The following is an 18,790-nucleotide window of genomic DNA, read 5'->3' on the forward strand; positions in this document are numbered from 1 at the left end:
CACTGTGTCCTTGTGATCCGCAGCTCTTGAGTGCACAGCGTATTGTGTCCTTGTGATCCGCAGCTCTTGAGTGCACTACGCTCTGTGTCCTTGTGATCCGCATCTCTTGAGTACTCTACGCACCATGTCCTTCTGATCCGCATCTCTTGAGAACACTGCGCACTGCGTCCTTTTGACCGGCAGCTCTTGAGTGCACTGCACACCGTGTCGTTGTGATCCGCAGCCCTTGAGTGCACAGCGCACTGTGTCCTTGTGATCCGCAGCTCTTGAGTGCACTGCTCACCGTGTCCTTGTTATCCGCAGCTCTTGAGTGCACTACGCACTGCCCTTGTGATCTGCAACTCTTGAGTGCACAGTGCATCGTGTCCTTGTGATCTGCAGCTCTTGAGTGCACAGCGCGCCGAATCCTTGTGATCTGTAGCTCTTGAGTGCACTACGCACTGTGTCCTTCTGATCCGCAGCTCTTGAGTGCACTACGCACTGTGTCCTTGTGATCTGCAGATCTTGAGTGCACAGCGCACTGTGTCCTTGTGCTCCGCAGCTCTTGGGTGCACAGCGCATCGTCTCCTTGTGATCCACGGGCTCTTGAGTGCACTACCCGTGACCTTGTGATCTGCAGGTCTAGTGTGCAGTACGCACCACTGTGTCCCTGTGATCCCCACCTCTTGAGTGCACAGTGCACCGTATCCTTGTGATCCACAGCTCTTGAGTGCACTATGCACTGTGTCCTTGTGATCTGCAGCTGTTCATTGTACTACGCACCGTGTCCTTGTGATCCGTAGCTCTTGAGTGCACTACGCACCGTGTGCTTGTGAGCCGCAGCTCTTGAGTGCACAGTGCACTGTGTCCTTGTGATCTGCATCTCTTGAGAGCACTACGCTCTGTGTCCTTGTGATCCGCAGATCTTGAGTGCACAGTGCACTGTGTCCTTGTGATCTGCAGCTCTTGAGTGCACTATGCACTGTGTCCTTGTGATGCGCAGCTCTTAAGTGCACTACGCACCGTGTCCTTTTGATCCGCAGCTCTTGAGTGCACTGCTCACTGTGTCCTTGTGATCTGCAGCTCATGAGTGCACTGCGCACCGTTTCCTTGTGATACGCAGATCTTGAGTGCACTACTCACTTCTTCCTTGTGATCCGTATCTCTTGAGTGCACTACCACTGTGTCCTTGTGATCTGCAGCTCTTGAGTGCACTAAGCACTGTGTCCTTGTGATCTGCAGCTCGAGTGCACTTTTCACTGTGTCTTTGTGATCTGCAGCTCTGAGTGCATTATGTACCGTGTCCTTGTGATCCGCAGCTCTTAAGTGCACAGAACAGCATGACCTTGTGATCCTCAGCTCTTGAGTACACAGCATATTGTGTCCTTCTGATCCGAAGCTCTTGAGTGCACTACGCACTGTGTCCTTGTGATTTGCATCTCTTGAGTGCACCGCGCACTGTGTCCTTGTGATCCGCATCTCTTGAGTACTCTACGCACCATGTCCTTCTGATCCGCATCTCTTGAGAGCACTGCACACTGCATCCTTTTGACCGGCAGCTCTTGAGTGCACTGCACACCGTGTCCTTGTGATCCACAGCCCTTGAGTGCACAGCGCACTGTGTCCTTGTGATCCGCAGCTCTTGAGTGCACTGCTCACCGTGTCCTTGTTATCCGCAGCTCTTGAGTGCACTACGCACTGCCCTTGTGATCTGCAACTCTTGAGTTCACAGTGCATCGTGTCCTTGTGATCTGCAGCTCTTGAGTGCACAGCGCACCATGTCCTTGTGATCCGCAGCTCTTGAGTGCAATACGCACTGTGTCCTTGTGATCCGCAGATCTTGAGTGCACAGTGCACTGTGTCCTTGTGATACGCTGCTCTTGAGTGCACTACTCACTTCTTCCTTATGATCCGTATCTCTTGAGTGCACTACACACCTTGTCATTGTGATCCGCAACTCTTGAGTGTACTACACACAGGGGGTCATTCTGACCCCGGTCGGCGGGAGCACCGCCGACAGACCGGCGGTGCCCCGCAGGGCATTCTGACCGCGGCGCTTTGGCCGCGGTCAGTGCAGGAAAACCGGCGGTCTCCCGCCGGTTTTCCGCTGCCCGTCAGAATCCTCCAAGGCGGCGCAGCATGCTGCGCCGCCTTGGGGATTCTGACACCCCCTACCGCCATCCTGTTCCTGGCAGTTCGCCCGCCAGGAACAGGATGGCGGTAGGGGGTGTCGCGGGGCCCCTGGGGGCCCCTGCAGTGCCCATGCCAATGGCATGGGCACTGCAGGGGCCCCCGTAAGAGGGCCCGCTTGTATTTCACTGTCTGCATAGCAGACAGTGAAATACGCGACGGGTGCAGTAGCACCCGTCGCACCTTCCCACTCCGCCGGCTCGATTACGAGCCGGCTTCATGGTGGGAAGGTCGTTTTCCCCTGGGCTGGCGGGCGGCCTTTTGAAGGCCGCCCGCCAGCCCAGGGGAAAACTCAAAATACCCGCCGCGGTCTTCCGACCGCGGTACGGTATTTTGGCGGCTCCTGCTGGGCGCGCGGTGACCGCGCCCGGCGGGAGTCAGAATGACCCCCACAGTGTCCTTGTGATCCGCAGCTCTTGAGTGCACTACGCACAATGTCCTAGTGATCCGCAGCTATTGAGTGCACTACGCACTGTGTCCTTGCGATCCACAGCTCTTGAGTGCACTGCGCTCCGTGTCCTTCTGATCCGCAGCTTTTGAGTGCACTGCGTGCTGTGTCCTTGTGATCTGCAGCTCTTGAGTGCACTACTCACCTCTTTCTTGTGATCCGTATCTCTTGAGTGCACTATGCACTGTGTCCTTGTGGTCCGCAGCTCCTGAGTGCACTATTCACTGTGTCTTTGTGATCTCCACTTCTTGAGTGCACTACGCACTGTGTCCTTGTGATACGCAGCTCTTAAGTGCATTACGCACTGTGTCCATGTGATCCGCAGCTCTTGAGTGCACTACGCACCGTTCCTTGTGATCCGCAGCTCTTGAGTGCACAGCGCACTGTGTCCCTGTGGTCCGCAGCTCTTGAGTGCACAGAGTATTGTGTCCTTTTGATTCGCAGCTCTTGAGTGCACTACGCACTGTGTCCTTGTGATTAGCATCTCTTGAGTGCACCGCGCACTGTGTCCTTGTGATCCGCATCTCTTGAGTACTCTACGCACCATGTCCTTCTGATCCGCATCTCTTGAGAGCACTGCGCACTGCGTCCTTTTGACCGGCAGCTCTTGAGTGCACTGCACACCGTGTCCATGTGATCCGCAGCCCTTGAGTGCACAGCGCACTGTGTCCTTGTGATCCGCAGCTCTTGAGTGCACTGCTCACCGTGTCCTTGTTATCCGCAGCTCTTGAGTGCACTACGCACTGCCCTTGTGATCTGCAACTCTTGAGTGCACAGTGCATCATGTCCTTGTGATCTGCAGCTCTTGAGTGCACAGCGCGCCGAATCCTTGTGATCTGCAGCTCTTGAGTGCACTACGCACCGTTTCCTTGTGATACGCAGATCTTGAGTGCACTACTCACTTCTTCCTTGTGATCCGTATCTCTTGAGTGCACTACCACTGTGTCCTTGTGATCTGCAGCTCTTGAGTGCACTAAGCACTGTGTCCTTGTGATCTGCAGCTCTTGAGTGCACTTTTCACCGTGTCTTTGTGATCTGCAGCTCTGAGTGCATTATGTACCGTGTCCTTGTGATCCGCAGCTCTTAAGTGCACAGAACAGCATGACCTTGTGATCCTCAGCTCTTGAGTACACAGCGTATTGTGTCCTTCTGATCCGAAGCTCTTGAGTGCACTACGCACTGTGTCCTTGTGATTTGCATCTCTTGAGTGCACCGCGCACTGTGTCCTTGTGATCCGCATCTCTTGAGTACTCTACGCACCATGTCCTTCTGATCCGCATCTCTTGAGAGCACTGCGCACTGCGTCCTTTTGACCGGCAGCTCTTGAGTGCACTGCACACCGTGTCCTTGTGATCCACAGCCCTTGAGTGCACAGCGCACTGTGTCCTTGTGATCCGCAGCTCTTGAGTGCACTGCTCACCGTGTCCTTGTTATCCGCAGCTCTTGAGTGCACTACGCACTGCCCTTGTGATCTGCAACTCTTGAGTTCACAGTGCATCGTGTCCTTGTGGTCCGCAGCTCCTGAGTGCACTATTCACTGTGTCTTTGTGATCTCCACTTCTTGAGTGCACTACGCACTGTGTCCTTGTGATACGCAGCTCTTAAGTGCATTACGCACTGTGTCCATGTGATCCGCAGCTCTTGAGTGCACTACGCACCGTGTCCTTGTGATCCGCAGCTCTTGAGTGCACAGCGCACTGTGTCCCTGTGGTCCGCAGCTCTTGAGTGCACAGCGTATTGTGTCCTTTTGATCCGCAGCTCTTGAGTGCACTACGCACTGTGTCCTTGTGATTAGCATCTCTTGAGTGCACCGCGCACTGTGTCCTTGTGATCCGCATCTCTTGAGTACTCTACGCACCATGTCCTTCTGATCCGCATCTCTTGAGAGCACTGCGCACTGCGTCCTTTTGACCGGCAGCTCTTGAGTGCACTGCACACCGTGTCCATGTGATCCGCAGCCCTTGAGTGCACAGCGCACTGTGTCCTTGTGATCCGCAGCTCTTGAGTGCACTGCTCACCGTGTCCTTGTTATCCGCAGCTCTTGAGTGCACTACGCACTGCCCTTGTGATCTGCAACTCTTGAGTGCACAGTGCATCATGTCCTTGTGATCTGCAGCTCTTGAGTGCACAGCGCGCCAAATCCTTGTGTTCTGCAGCTCTTGAGTGCACTACGCACCGTGTCCTTGTGATCCGCAGCTCTTGAGTGCACTACGCACTGTGTCCTTGTGATCTGCAGATCTTGAGTGCACAGCGCACCGTGTCCTTGTGCTCCGCAGCTCTTGGGTGCACAGCGCATCGTCTCCTTGTGATCCACGAGCTCTTGAGTGCACTACCCGTGTCCTTGTGATCTGCAGGTCTTGAGTGCAGTACGCACCACTGTGTCCCTGTGATCCGCACCTCTTGAGTGCACAGTGCACCGTATCCTTGTGATCCACAGCTCTTGAGTGCACTATGCACTGTGTCCTTGTGATCTGCAGCTATTCAGTGTACTATGCACCGTGTCCGTGTGATCCGCAGCTCTTGAGTGCACAGCGCACTGTGTCCTTGTGATCCGCAGCTCTTGAGTGCACAGCGTATTGTGTCCTTCTGATCCGCAGCTCTTGAGTGCACTACGCACTGTGTCCTTGTGATTTGCATCTCTTGAGTGCACCGCGCACTGTGTCCTTGTGATCCGCATCTCTTGAGTACTCTACGCACCATGTCCTTCTGATCCGCATCTCTTGAGAACACTGCGCACTGCGTCCTTTTGACCGGCAGCTCTTGAGTGCACTGCACACCGTGTCCTTGTGATCCGCAGCCCTTGAGTGCACTGCTCACCGTGTCCTTGTTATCCGCAGCTCTTGAGTGCACTACGCACTGCCCTTGTGATCTGCAACTCTTGAGTGCACAGTGCATCGTGTCCTTGTGATCTGCAGATCTTGAGTGCACAGCGCACTGTGTCCTTGTGCTCCGCAGCTCTTGGGTGCACAGCGCATCGTCTCCTTGTGATCTACGGGCTCTTGAGTGCACTACCCGTGACCTTGTGATCTGCAGGTCTTGAGTGCAGTACGCACCACTGTGTCCCTGTGATCCCAGCCTCTTGAGTGCACAGTGCACCGTATCCTTGTGATCCACAGCTCTTGAGTGCACTATGCACTGTGTCCTTGTGATCTGCAGCTATTCATTGTACTACGCACCGTGTCCTTGTGATCCGTAGCTCTTGAGTGCACTACGCCCTGTGTGCTTGTGAGCCGCAGCTCTTGAGTGCACAGCGCACCGTGTCCTTGTGATCTGCATCTCTTGAGAGCACTACGCTCTGTGTCCTTGTGATCCGCAGATCTTGAGTGCACAGTGCACTGTGTCCTTGTGATCTGCAGCTCTTGAGTGCACTATGCACTGTGTCCTTGTGATGCGGAGCTCTTAAGTGCACTACGCACCGTGTCCTTTTGATCCGCAGCTCTTGAGTGCACTGCGCACTGTGTCCTTGTGATCTGCAGCTCATGAGTGCACTGCGCACCGTTTCCTTGTGATACGCAGATCTTGAGTGCACTACTCACTTCTTCCTTGTGATCCGTATCTCTTGAGTGCACTACCACTGTGTCCTTGTGATCTGCAGCTCTTGAGTGCACTAAGCACTGTGTCCTTGTGATCTGCAGCTCTTGAGTGCACTTTTCACTGTGTCTTTGTGATCTGCAGCTCTTGAGTGAATTATGTACCGTGTCCTTGTGATCCGCAGCTCTTGAGTGCACAGAACAGCATGACCTTGTGATCCTGAGCTCTTGAGTACACAGCGTATTGTGTCCTTCTGATCCGAAGCTCTTGAGTTCACTACGCACTGTGTCCTTGTGATTTGCATCTCTTGAGTGCACCGCGCACTGTGTCCTTGTGATCCGCATCTCTTGAGTACTCTACGCACCATGTCCTTCTGATCTGCATCTCTTGAGAGCACTGCGCACTGCGTCCTTTTGACCGGCAGCTCTTGAGTGCACTGCACACCGTGTCCTTGTGATCCACAGCCCTTGAGTGCACAGCGCACTGTGTCCTTGTGATCCGCAGCTCTTGAGTGCACTGCTCACCGTGTCCTTGTTATCCGCAGCTCTTGAGTGCACTACGCACTGCCCTTGTGATCTGCAACTCTTGAGTTCACAGTGCATCGTGTCCTTGTGATCTGCAGCTCTTGAGTGCACAGCGCACCATGTCCTTGTGATCCGCAGCTCTTGAGTGCAATACGCACTGTGGACTTGTGATCCGCAGATCTTGAGTGCACAGTGCACTGTGTCCTTGTGATACGCTGCTCTTGAGTGCACTACTCACTTCTTCCTTATGATCCGTATCTCTTGAGTGCACTACGCACCGTGTCCTTGTGATCCGCAGCTCTTGAGTGCACAGCGCACAGTGTCCTTGTGATCCGCAGCTCTTGAGTGCACTACGCACAATGTCCTAGTGATCCGCAGCTCTTGAGTGCACTACGCACTGTGTCCTTGTGATCCGCAGCTCTTGAGTGCACTGCGCGCCGTGTCCTTCTGATCCGCAGCTTTTGAGTGCACTGCGTGCTGTGTCCTTGTGATCTGCAGCTCTTGAGTGCACTACTCACCTCTTTCATGTGATCCGTATCTCTTGAGTGCACTATGCACTGTGTCCTTGTGGTCCGCAGCTCCTGAGTGCACTATTCACTGTGTCTTTGTGATCTCCACTTCTTGAGTGCACTACGCACTGTGTCCTTGTGATACGCAGCTCTTAAGTGCACTACGCACTGTGTCCATGTGATCCGCAGCTCTTGAGTGCACTACGCACAGTGTCCTTGTGATCCGCAGCTCTTGAGTGCAAAGCGCACTGTGTCCTTGTGGTCCGCAGCTCTTGAGTGCACAGCGTATTGTGTCCTTGTGATCCGCATCTCTTGAATACTCTGCGCACCATGTCCTTCTGATCCGCATCTCTTGAGAGCACTGCGCACTGCGTCCTTTTGACCGGCAGCTCTTGAGTGCACTGCACACCGTGTCCATGTGATCCGCAGCCCTTGAGTGCACAGCGCACTGTGTCCTTGTGATCCGCAGCTCTTGAGTGCACTGCTCACCGTGTCCTTGTTATCCGCAGCTCTTGAGTGCACTACGCACTGCCCTTGTGATCTGCAACTCTTGAGTGCACAGTGCATCATGTCCTTGTGATCTGCAGCTCTTGAGTGCACAGCGCGCCGAATCCTTGTGATCTGCAGCTCTTGAGTGCACTACGCACCGTGTCCTTGTGATCCGCAGCTCTTGAGTGCACTACGCACTGTGTCCTTGTGATCTGCAGATCTTGAGTGCACTACGCACTGTGTCCTTGTGATCTGCAGATCTTGAGTGCACAGCGCACCGTGTCCTTGTGCTCCGCAGCTCTTGGGTGCACAGCGCATCGTCTCCTTGTGATCCACGAGCTCTTGAGTGCACTACCCGTGTCCTTGTGATCTGCAGGTCTTGAGTGCAGTACGCACCACTGTGTCCCTGTGATCCGCACCTCTTGAGTGCACAGTGCACCGTATCCTTGTGATCCACAGCTCTTGAGTGCACTATGCACTGTGTCCTTGTGATCTGCAGCTATTCAGTGTACTATGCACCGTGTCCGTGTGATCCGCAGCTCTTGAGTGCACAGCGCACTGTGTCCTTGTGATCCGCAGCTCTTGAGTGCACAGCGTATTGTGTCCTTCTGATCCGCAGCTCTTGAGTGCACTACGCACTGTGTCCTTGTGATTTGCATCTCTTGAGTGCACTGCGCACTGTGTCCTTGTGATCCGCATCTCTTGAGTACTCTACGCACCATGTCCTTCTGATCCGCATCTCTTAAGAGCACTGCGCACTGCGTCCTTTTGACCGGCAGCTCTTTAGTGCACTGCACACCGTGTCCTTGTGATCCGCAGCCCTTGAGTGCACAGCGCACTGTGTCCTTGTGATCCGCAGCTCTTGAGTGCACTGCTCACCGTGTCCTTGTTATCCGCAGCTCTTGAGTGCACTACGCACTGCCCTTGTGATCTGCAACTCTTGAGTGCACAGTGCATCATGTCCTTGTGATCTGCAGCTCTTGAGTGCACAGCGCGCCAAATCCTTGTGATCTGCAGCTCTTGAGTGCACTACGCACCGTGTCCTTGTGATCCGCAGCTCTTGAGTGCACTACGCACTGTGTCCTTGTGATCTGCAGATCTTGAGTGCACAGCGCACCGTGTCCTTGTGCTCCGCAGCTCTTGGGTGCACAGCGCATCGTCTCCTTGTGATCCACGAGCTCTTGAGTGCACTACCCGTGTCCTTGTGATTTGCAGGTCTTGAGTGCAGTACGCACCACTGTGTCCCTGTGATCCGCACCTCTTGAGTGCACAGTGCACCGTATCCTTGTGATCCACAGCTCTTGAGTGCACTATGTACTGTGTCCTTGTGATCTGCAGCTATTCAGTGTACTATGCACCGTGTCCTTGTGATCCGCAGCTCTTGAGTGCACTACGCACTGTTTCCTTGTGAGACGCAGCTCTTGAGTGCACAGCGCACCGTGTCCTTGTGATCTGCATCTCTTGAGAGCACCACGCTCTGTGTCCTTGTGATCCGCAGATCTTGAGTGCACAGTGCACTGTGTCCTTGTGATCCGCAGCTCTTGAGTGCACTACGCACTGTGTCCTTGTGATCTGCAGATCTTGAGTGCACTACGCACTGTGTCCTTGTGATCTGCAGATCTTGAGTGCACAGCGCACCGTGTCCTTGTGCTCCGCAGCTCTTGGGTGCACAGCGCATCGTCTCCTTGTGATCCACGAGCTCTTGAGTGCACTACCCGTGTCCTTGTGATCTGCAGGTCTTGAGTGCAGTACGCACCACTGTGTCCCTGTGATCCGCACCTCTTGAGTGCACAGTGCACCGTATCCTTGTGATCCACAGCTCTTGAGTGCACTATGCACTGTGTCCTTGTGATCTGCAGCTATTCTGTGTACTATGCACCGTGTCCGTGTGATCCGCAGCTCTTGAGTGCACAGCGCACTGTGTCCTTGTGATCCGCAGCTCTTGAGTGCACTGCGCACTGTGTCCTTGTGATCCGCATCTCTTGAGTACTCTACGCACCATGTCCTTCTGATCCGCATCTCTTAAGAGCACTGCGCACTGCGTCCTTTTGACCGGCAGCTCTTTAGTGCACTGCACACCGTGTCCTTGTGATCCGCAGCCCTTGAGTGCACAGCGCACTGTGTCCTTGTGATCCGCAGCTCTTGAGTGCACTGCTCACCGTGTCCTTGTTATCCGCAGCTCTTGAGTGCACTACGCACTGCCCTTGTGATCTGCAACTCTTGAGTGCACAGTGCATCATGTCCTTGTGATCTGCAGCTCTTGAGTGCACAGCGCGCCGAATCCTTGTGATCTGCAGCTCTTGAGTGCACTACGCACCGTGTCCTTGTGATCCGCAGCTCTTGAGTGCACTACGCACTGTGTCCTTGTGATCTGCAGATCTTGAGTGCACAGCGCACCGTGTCCTTGTGCTCCGCAGCTCTTGGGTGCACAGCGCATCGTCTCCTTGTGATCCACGAGCTCTTGAGTGCACTACCCGTGTCCTTGTGATCTGCAGGTCTTGAGTGCAGTACGCACCACTGTGTCCCTGTGATCCGCACCTCTTGAGTGCACAGTGCACCGTATCCTTGTGATCCACAGCTCTTGAGTGCACTATGTACTGTGTCCTTGTGATCTGCAGCTATTCAGTGTACTATGCACCGTGTCCTTGTGATCCGCAGCTCTTGAGTGCACTACGCACCGTTTCCTTGTGAGACGCAGCTCTTGAGTGCACAGCGCACCGTGTCCTTGTGATCTGCATCTCTTGAGAGCACCACGCTCTGTGTCATTGTGATCCGCAGATCTTGAGTGCACAGTGCACTGTGTCCTTGTGATCTGCAGCTCCTGAGTGCACTATGCACTGTGTCCTTGTGATGCGCAGCTCTTAAGTGCACTACGCACCGTGTCCTTTTGATCCGCAGCTCTTGACCGCACTGCGCACTGTGTCCTTGTGATCTGCAGCTCATGAGTGCACTGCGCACCGTTTCCTTGTGATCTGCAGCTCTTGAGTGCACTACTCACTTCTTCCTTGTGATCCGTATCTCTTGAGTGCACTACCACTGTGTCCTTGTGATCTGCAGCTCTTGAGTGCACTAAGCACTGTGTCCTTGTGATCCGCAGCTCTTGAGTGCACTATTCACCGTGTCTTTGTGATCTGCAGCTCTTGAGTGCATTATGTACCGTGTCCTTGTGATCCGCAGCTCTTGAGTGCACAGAACAGCATGACCTTGTGATCCTCAGCTCTTGAGTGCACTATGCACCATGTCCTTGTGATCCTCAGCTCTTGAGTGCACAGCGCAACATGTCCTTGTGATCCACAGCTCTTGAGTGCACTACGCACTGTGTCCTTGTGATCTGCAGCTCTTGAGTGCACAGCGCACTGTGTCCTTGTGATGCGCTGCTCTTGAGTGCACTACTCACTTCTTCCTTATGATCCGTATCTCTTGAGTGCACTACACACCTTGTCATTGTGATCTGCAACTCTTGAGTGTACTACACACAGGGGGTGATTCCTAGTTTGGCGGGCGGCAGTCGCCGCCCGCCAAGCGGGAACCGCCAGAAGACCGTACCGCCGTCAAAAGACCGCGGCGGTCATTCTGGCTTTCCCGCTGGGCGGGCGGGCGACCGCCAAAAGGCCGCCCGCCCGCCCAGCGGGAAACCCACAGCAACGATGAAGCCGGCTCCGAATGGAGCCGGCGGAGTTGCTTTTGTGCAACGGGTGCAGTTGCACCCGTCGCGATTTCCAGTGTCTGCTATGCAGACACTGGAAATCAATGTGGGGCCCTGTTAGGGGGCCCCTGCAGTGCCCATGCCATTAGCATGGGCACTGCAGGGGCCCCCAGGGGCCCCACGACACCCGTTCCCGCCAGCCTGGTTCTGGCGGTCAAAACCGCCAGAACCAAGCTGGCGGGAAGGGGGTCAGAATCCCCATGGCGGCGCTGCCTGCAGCGCCGCCATGGGGGATTCTGCAGGCCAGGGGAAAACCGGCGGGAAACCGCCGGTTTCCCTTTTCTGACCGCGGCTTTACCGCCGCGGTCAGAATGGGCCTGGATGCACCGCCAGCCTGTTGGCGGTGCATCCGCGGTCCCCTACCCTGGCGGTCTCGGACCGCCAGGGTAGGAATGACCCCCACAGTGTCCTTGTGATCTGCAGCTCTTGCGTGCACTATGCACAGTGTCCTTGTGATCCACAGCTCTTGAGTGCACTACGCACTGTGTCCTTGTGATCCGCACATCTTGAGTGCACTACGCGCCGTGTCCTTGTGATCCGCAGCTCTTGAGTGCACTGTGTGCTGTGTCCTTGTGATCTGCAGCTCTTGAGTGTATTACTCACCTCTTTCTTGTTATCTGTATCTCTTGAGTGCACTACCACTGTGTCCTTGTGATCTGCAGCTCTTGAGTGCACTATGCACTGTGTCCTTGTGATCCGCAGCTCCTGAGTGCACTATTCACTGTGTCTTTGTGATCTCCACTTCTTGAGTGCACTACGCACTGTGTCTTTGTGATACGCAGCTCTTAAGTGCACTACGCACTGTGTCCATGTGATCCGCAGCTCTTGAGTGCACTACGCACCGTGTCCTTGTGATCCGCAGCTCTTGAGTGCACAACGCACTGTGTCCTTGTGATTCGCAGCTCTTGAGTGCACAGTGCATCATATCCTTGTGATCTGCAGCTCTTGAGTGCACTACGCACTGTGTCGGTGTGATTTGCATCTCTTGAGTGCACCGTGCACTGTGTCCTTGTGATCCGCATCTCTTGAGTACTCTACGCACCATGTCCTTCTGATCCGCATCTCTTGAGAGCACTGCGCACTGCGTCCTTTTGACCGGCAGCTCTTGAGTGCACTGCACACCGTGTCCTTGTGATCCGCAGCCCTTGAGTGCACAGCGCACTGTGTCCTTGTGATCCGCAGCTCGAGTGCACTGCTCACCGTGTCCTTGTTATCCGCAGCTCTTGTGTGCACTATGCACTGCCCTTGTGATCTGCAACTCTTGAGTGCACAGTGCATCGTGTCCTTGTGATCTGCAGCTCTTGAGTGCACAGCGCACCGTGTCCTTGTGATCCGCAGCTCTTGAGTGCAATACGCACTGTGTCCTTGTGATCCGCAGCTCTTGAGTGCACCACGCACCGTGTCCTCGTGATCTGCAGCTCTTGAGTGCACCACTCACTGTTTCCTTGTGATCCGCAGCTCCTGAGTGCACCAGGCACCGTGTGCTTGTGATCTGCAGCTCTTGATTGCACCACGCACTGTGTCCTTGTGATCCGCAGCTTTTGAGTGCACTACACACTGTGTCCTTGTGATCTGAGGTCTTGAATGCACTGCGCGTTGTGTCCTTGTGATCCGCAGATCTTGAATGCACTGCGTGCCATGTCCTTGTGATCCGCAGCTCTTGAGTGCACTACGTGCCAAATCCTTGTGATCTGCAGCTCTTGAGTGCACTACGCCCTGTGTTCTTGTGATCCGCAGCTCTTGAGTGCACTACGCACTGTGTCCTTGTGATCTGCAGATCTTGAGTGCACAGCGCACTGTGTCCTTGTGCTCCGCAGCTCTTGGGTGCACAGCGCATCGTCTCCTTGTGATCCATGGGCTCTTGAGTGCACTACCCGTGTCCTTGTGATCTGCAGGTCTTGAGTGCAATACGCACCACTGTGTCCCTGTGATCCGCACCTCTTGAGTGCACAGTGCACCGTATCCTTGTGATCCACAGCTCTTGAGTGCGCTATGCACTGTGTCCTTGTGTTCTGCAGCTATTCAGTGTACTACGCACTGTGTCCTTGTGATCCGCAGCTCTTGAGTGCACTATGCACCGTGTCCTTGTGATCTGCAGCTCTTGAGTGCACAGCGCACCGTGTCCTTGTGATCTGCACCTCTTGAGAGCTCTACGCTCTGTGTCTTTGTGATCCGCAGATCTTGAGTGCACAGAGCACTGTGTCCTTGTGATCTGCAGCTCTTGAGTGCACTATGCACTGTGTCCGTGTGATCCGCAGCTCTTAAGTGCACTACGCACTGTGTTATTTTGATCCGCAGCTCTTGAGTGCACTGCGCACTGTGTCCTTGTGATCTGCAGCTCATGAGTGCACTGCGCACCGTTTCCTTGTGATACGCAGCTCTTGAGTGCACTACTCACTTCTTCCTTGTGATCCGTATCGCTTGAGTGCACTACCACTGTGTCCTTGTGATCTGCAGCTCTTGAGTGCACTAAGCACTGTGTCCTTGTTGATCCGCAGCTCTTGAGTGCACTATTCACCGTGTCTTTGTGATCTGCAGCTCTTGAGTGCATTATGTACTGTGTCCTTGTGATCCGCAGCTCGAGTGCACAGAACAGTATGACCTTGTGATCCGCAGCTCTTGAGTGCACTACGCACCATGTCCTTGTGATCCTCAGCTCTTGAGTGCACAGCGCAACGTGTCCTTGTGATCCGCAGCTCTTGAGTGCACTACGCACTGCGTCCTTGTGATCTGCAGCTCTTGAGTGCACAGATCACTGTGTCCTTGTGATACGCTGCTCTCGAGTGCACTACTCACTTCTTCCTTATGATCCGTATCTCTTGAGTGGACTACACTCCTTGTCATTGTGATCCGCAACTCTTGAGTGTACTACACACAGGGGGTCATTACAACATTGGCGGTAAAAGCCGCTTACCGCCATGCAGAAGACCATCAACACACCGCCGCGGCCGCGGAATCCCGCCACAGCTATTATGACCCACATATCGGAATCCGCCTAAATTCAGACACCCACACAACTCCGCCACACCAAAGGTCAGTGATAAACTGGCGAAAACAAAACCTCCACTGTCACGCCAACAGAAACACGCCCATGCTATTACGACCCACGAATCCACGCGGCGGTCTTTCAAACGCGGTATTCCATTGGTGGTACACACGGCTGCGCTCAAAATACACACACATCTCCAAAACACCACCACATTGGACAATTCAAAATACACACACCTGATACACATACAAACACCACTCCCACACACCCAATACAATATAAAACACACACCCACATCACCCACAAACCCCTACGACCAAAAAATCTGAAAGAAGGCCAGAGAGAGAGCAGAGAATAGACAACCCCACCACACAGAGGCACACAACACCATCACCCATACAACATCCTCGCTCAAAACACCCCACACCACCACACATCACCACACTCATCAACACATACACCACCCCATGTCACGCCAAAGACACCCCAGGTTTTCCGAGGAGGAGCTCAGGGTCATGGTGGAGGAAATCCTACGGGTAGAGCCACAGCTATTTGGAGCACAGGTGCAGTACACCTCCATAGCCAGGAAGATGGAGCTATGGCGAAGAATCGTCGACAGGGTCAACGCTGTGGGACAGCATCCAAGAAATCAGGAGGACATCCGGAAGAGGTGGAACGAACTACTGGGGAAGGTGCGTTTTGTGATATCCAGGCACAACATCGCGATTCAGCAGACTGGCGGCGGACCCCCACCTCCTCCCCCACAACTAACAACATGGGAGGAGCAGGTCTTCACCATCATGCATCCTGAGGGCCTCAGAGGAGTCGGTGGAGGATGGGACACTGGTAAGTCAAATCTTAACTATCATATCCCCCACCCTACCGGCATGCTATCTCACACCCTGTAGGAGGCTGGACTGGCTTGTAGTGAGTACCTAGGGGTACTTGCACCTTGCACCAGGCCCAGATATCCCTTATTAGTGTATAGTGTGTCTAGCAGCATAGGCTGATAGATAATGGTAGCTTAGCAGAGCAGCTTAGGCTGAACTAGGAGACGAGTGAAGCTCCTACAGTACCACTTAGTGTCATATGCACAATATCATAAGAAAACACAACACACAGATATACTAAAAATAAAGGTACTTTATTTTTATGACAATATGCCAAAAGTATCTCAGTGAGTACCCTCAGTATGAGGATAGCAAATATACACAAGATATATGTACACAATACCAAAATATGCAGTAATAGTATTAGAAAACAGTGCAAACAATGTATAGTTACAATAGGATGCAATGGAGACACATAGGGATAGGGGCAACACAAACCATATACTCCAAAAGTGGAATGCGAACCACGAATGGACCCCAAACCTATGTGACCTTGTAGAGGGTCGCTGGGACTATTAGAAAATAGTAAGGGTTAGAAAAATAGCCCACCCCAAGACCCTGAAAAGTGAGTGCAAAGTGCACTAAAGTTCCCCAAAGGACATAGAAGTCGTGATAGGGGAATTCTGCAGGAAAGACATAAACAAACAATGCAACAACGATGGATTTCCAGTCGAGGGTACCTGTGGAACAAGGGGACCAAGTCCAAAAGTCACAAGCAAGTCGGAGATGGGCAGATGCCCAGGAAATGCCAGCTGTGGATGCAAAGGAGCTGCTACTGGACAGTAGAAGCGTAGGTTTCTGCAAGAACGACAAGGGCTAGAGACTTCCCCTTTGGAGGACAGATCCGGCACGCCGTGGAGAGTCGTGCAGAAGTGTTTTCCCACCGAAAGACCGCCAACAAGCCTTGCTAGCTGCAAATCGTGCAGTAAGGGTTTTTGGATGCTGCTGTGGCCCAGGAGGGACCAGGATGTCGCAAATTGCGTCAGGGGACAGAGGGGACGTCGAGAAAGACAAGGAGCCCTCTCAGCAGCAGGCAGCCCCTGGAGAAGTGCCAGAAACAGGCACAATGAGGATGCGTGAAACGGTGCTCACCCGAAGTCGCACAAAGGAGTCCCACGTCCCCGGAGAACAACTTAGGAGGTCGTGCAATGCAGGTTAGAGTGCCGTGGACCCAGGCTGGACTGTGCACAAAGGATTTCCGCCGGAAGTGCACGGAGGCCGGAGTAGCTGCAAAAGTCGCGGTTTCCAACAATGCAGTCTGGCGTAGGGAGGCAAGGACTTACCTCCACCAAACTTGGACTGAAGAGTCACTGGACTGTGGGAGTCACTTGGACAGAGTTGCTGGATTCAAGGGACCTCGCTCGTCGTGCTGAGAGGAGACCCATGGTACCGGTGATGCAGTTCTTTGGTGCCTGCGGTTGCAGGGGGACGATTCCGTCGACCCACGGGAGATTTCTTCGGAGCTTCTAGTGCAGAGAGGAGGCAGACTACCCCCACAGCATGCACCACCAGGAAAACAGTCGAGAAGGCGGCAGGATCAGCGTTACAGAGTTGCAGTAGTCGTCTTTGCTACTATGTTGCAGTTTTGCAGGCTTCCAGCGCGGTCAGCAGTCGATTCCTTGGCAGAAGGTGAAGAGAGAGATGCAGAGGAACTCGGATGAGCTCTTGCATTCGTTATCTAAGGAAGCCCAAGAGACAGAGACCCTAAATAGCCAAAAAAGAGAGTTTGGCTACCTAGGAGAGAGGATAGGCTAGCAACACCTGAAGGAGCCTATCAGAAGGAGTCTCTGACGTCACCTGATGGCACTGGCCACTCAGAGCAGTCCAGTGTGCCAGCAGCACCTCTGTTTCCAAGATGGCAGAGGTCTGGAGCACACTGGAGGAGCTCTGGGCACCTCCCAGGGGAGGTACAGGTCAGGGGAGTGGTCACTCCCCTTTCCTTTGTCCAGTTTCACGCCAGAGCAGGGCTAAGGGGTCTCTGAACCGGTGTAGACTGGCTTATGCAGAAATGGGCACCAAATGTGCCCATGAAAGCATTTCCAGAGGCTGGAGGAGGCTACTCCTCCCCTGCCTTCACACCATTTTCCAAAGGGAGAGGGTGTAACACCCTCTCTCAGAGGAAGTCCTTTGTTCTGCCATCCTGGGCCAGGCCTGGCTGGACCCCAGGAGGGCAGATGCCTGTCTGAGGGGTTGGCAGCAGCAGCAGCTGCAGTGAAACCCCGGGAAAGGCAGTTTGGCAGTACCAGGGTCTGTGCTACAGACCACTGGGATCATGGGATTGTGCCAACTATGCCAGGATGGTATAGAGGGGGCAATTCCATGATCATAGACATATTACATGGCCATATTCGGAGTTACCATTGTGAAGCTACATATAGGTAGTGACCTATATGTAGTGCACGCGTGTAATGGTGTCCCCGCACTCACAAAGTCCGGGGAATTGGCCCTGAACAATGTGGGGGCACCTTGGCTAGTGCCAGGGTGCCCTCACACTAAGTAACTTAGCACCCAACCTTTACCAGGTAAAGGTTAGACATATAGGTGACTTATAAGTTACTTAAGTGCAGTGTAAAATGGCTGTGAAATAACGTGGACGTTATTTCACTCAGGCTGCAGTGGCAGGCCTGTGTAAGAATTGTCAGAGCTCCCTATGGGTGGCAAAAGAAATGCTGCAGCCCATAGGGATCTCCTGGAACCCCAATACCCTGGGTACCTCAGTACCATATACTAGGGGATTATAAGGGTGTTCCAGTATGCCAATGTAAATTGGTAAAATTGGTCACTAGCCTGTTAGTGACAATTTGTAAAGAGAGAGCATAACCACTGAGGTTCTGGTTAGCAGAGCCTCAGTGAGACAGTTAGGCATCACACAGGTAACACATTCAGGCACACTTATGAGCACTGGGTCCCTGACTAGCAGGGTCCTAGTGACGCATACAACTAAAACAACATATATACAGTGAAAAATGGGGTAACATGCCAGGCAAGATGGTACTTTCCTACACAACCCCCCCCCCAAACGAAGGACAATAAGACTAGCCATGACCTGATGAGTCTTCATTGTCTAAGTGGAAATATCTGGAGAGTCCATCTGCATTGGAGTGGCTACTCCCAGGTCTATGTTCCACTGTATAGTCCATTCCCTGTAGGGATATGGACCACCTCAATAATTTAGGATTTTCACCTTTCATTTGTTTTAGCCAAAGTAGAGGTTTGTGGTCTGTCTGAACAATGAAGTGTGTGCCAAACAAGTATGGCCTCAACTTCTTCAGTGCCCAGACCACAGCAAAGGCCTCCCTTTCAATGGCAGACCAACGCTTTTCTCTAGGGGTCAACCTCCTACTAATAAAAGCAACAGGTTGATCCTGGCCCTCAGAATTAAGTTGTGATAGGACTGCCCCTACTCCTAATTGAGATGCATCAGTTTGGACATAGAATTTTTTAGAGTAACAAGGGCTTTTCAGGACAGGTGCAGAGCACATGGCCTGCTTCAGCTCCTCAAAAGCTTTCTGACAGCTAGCTGTCCACAATACCT

The sequence above is a fragment of the Pleurodeles waltl genome, chromosome 12 (genome assembly GCF_031143425.1).
Source record: "Pleurodeles waltl isolate 20211129_DDA chromosome 12, aPleWal1.hap1.20221129, whole genome shotgun sequence".
NCBI classification, from domain to species: Eukaryota; Metazoa; Chordata; class Amphibia; order Caudata; family Salamandridae; genus Pleurodeles; species Pleurodeles waltl.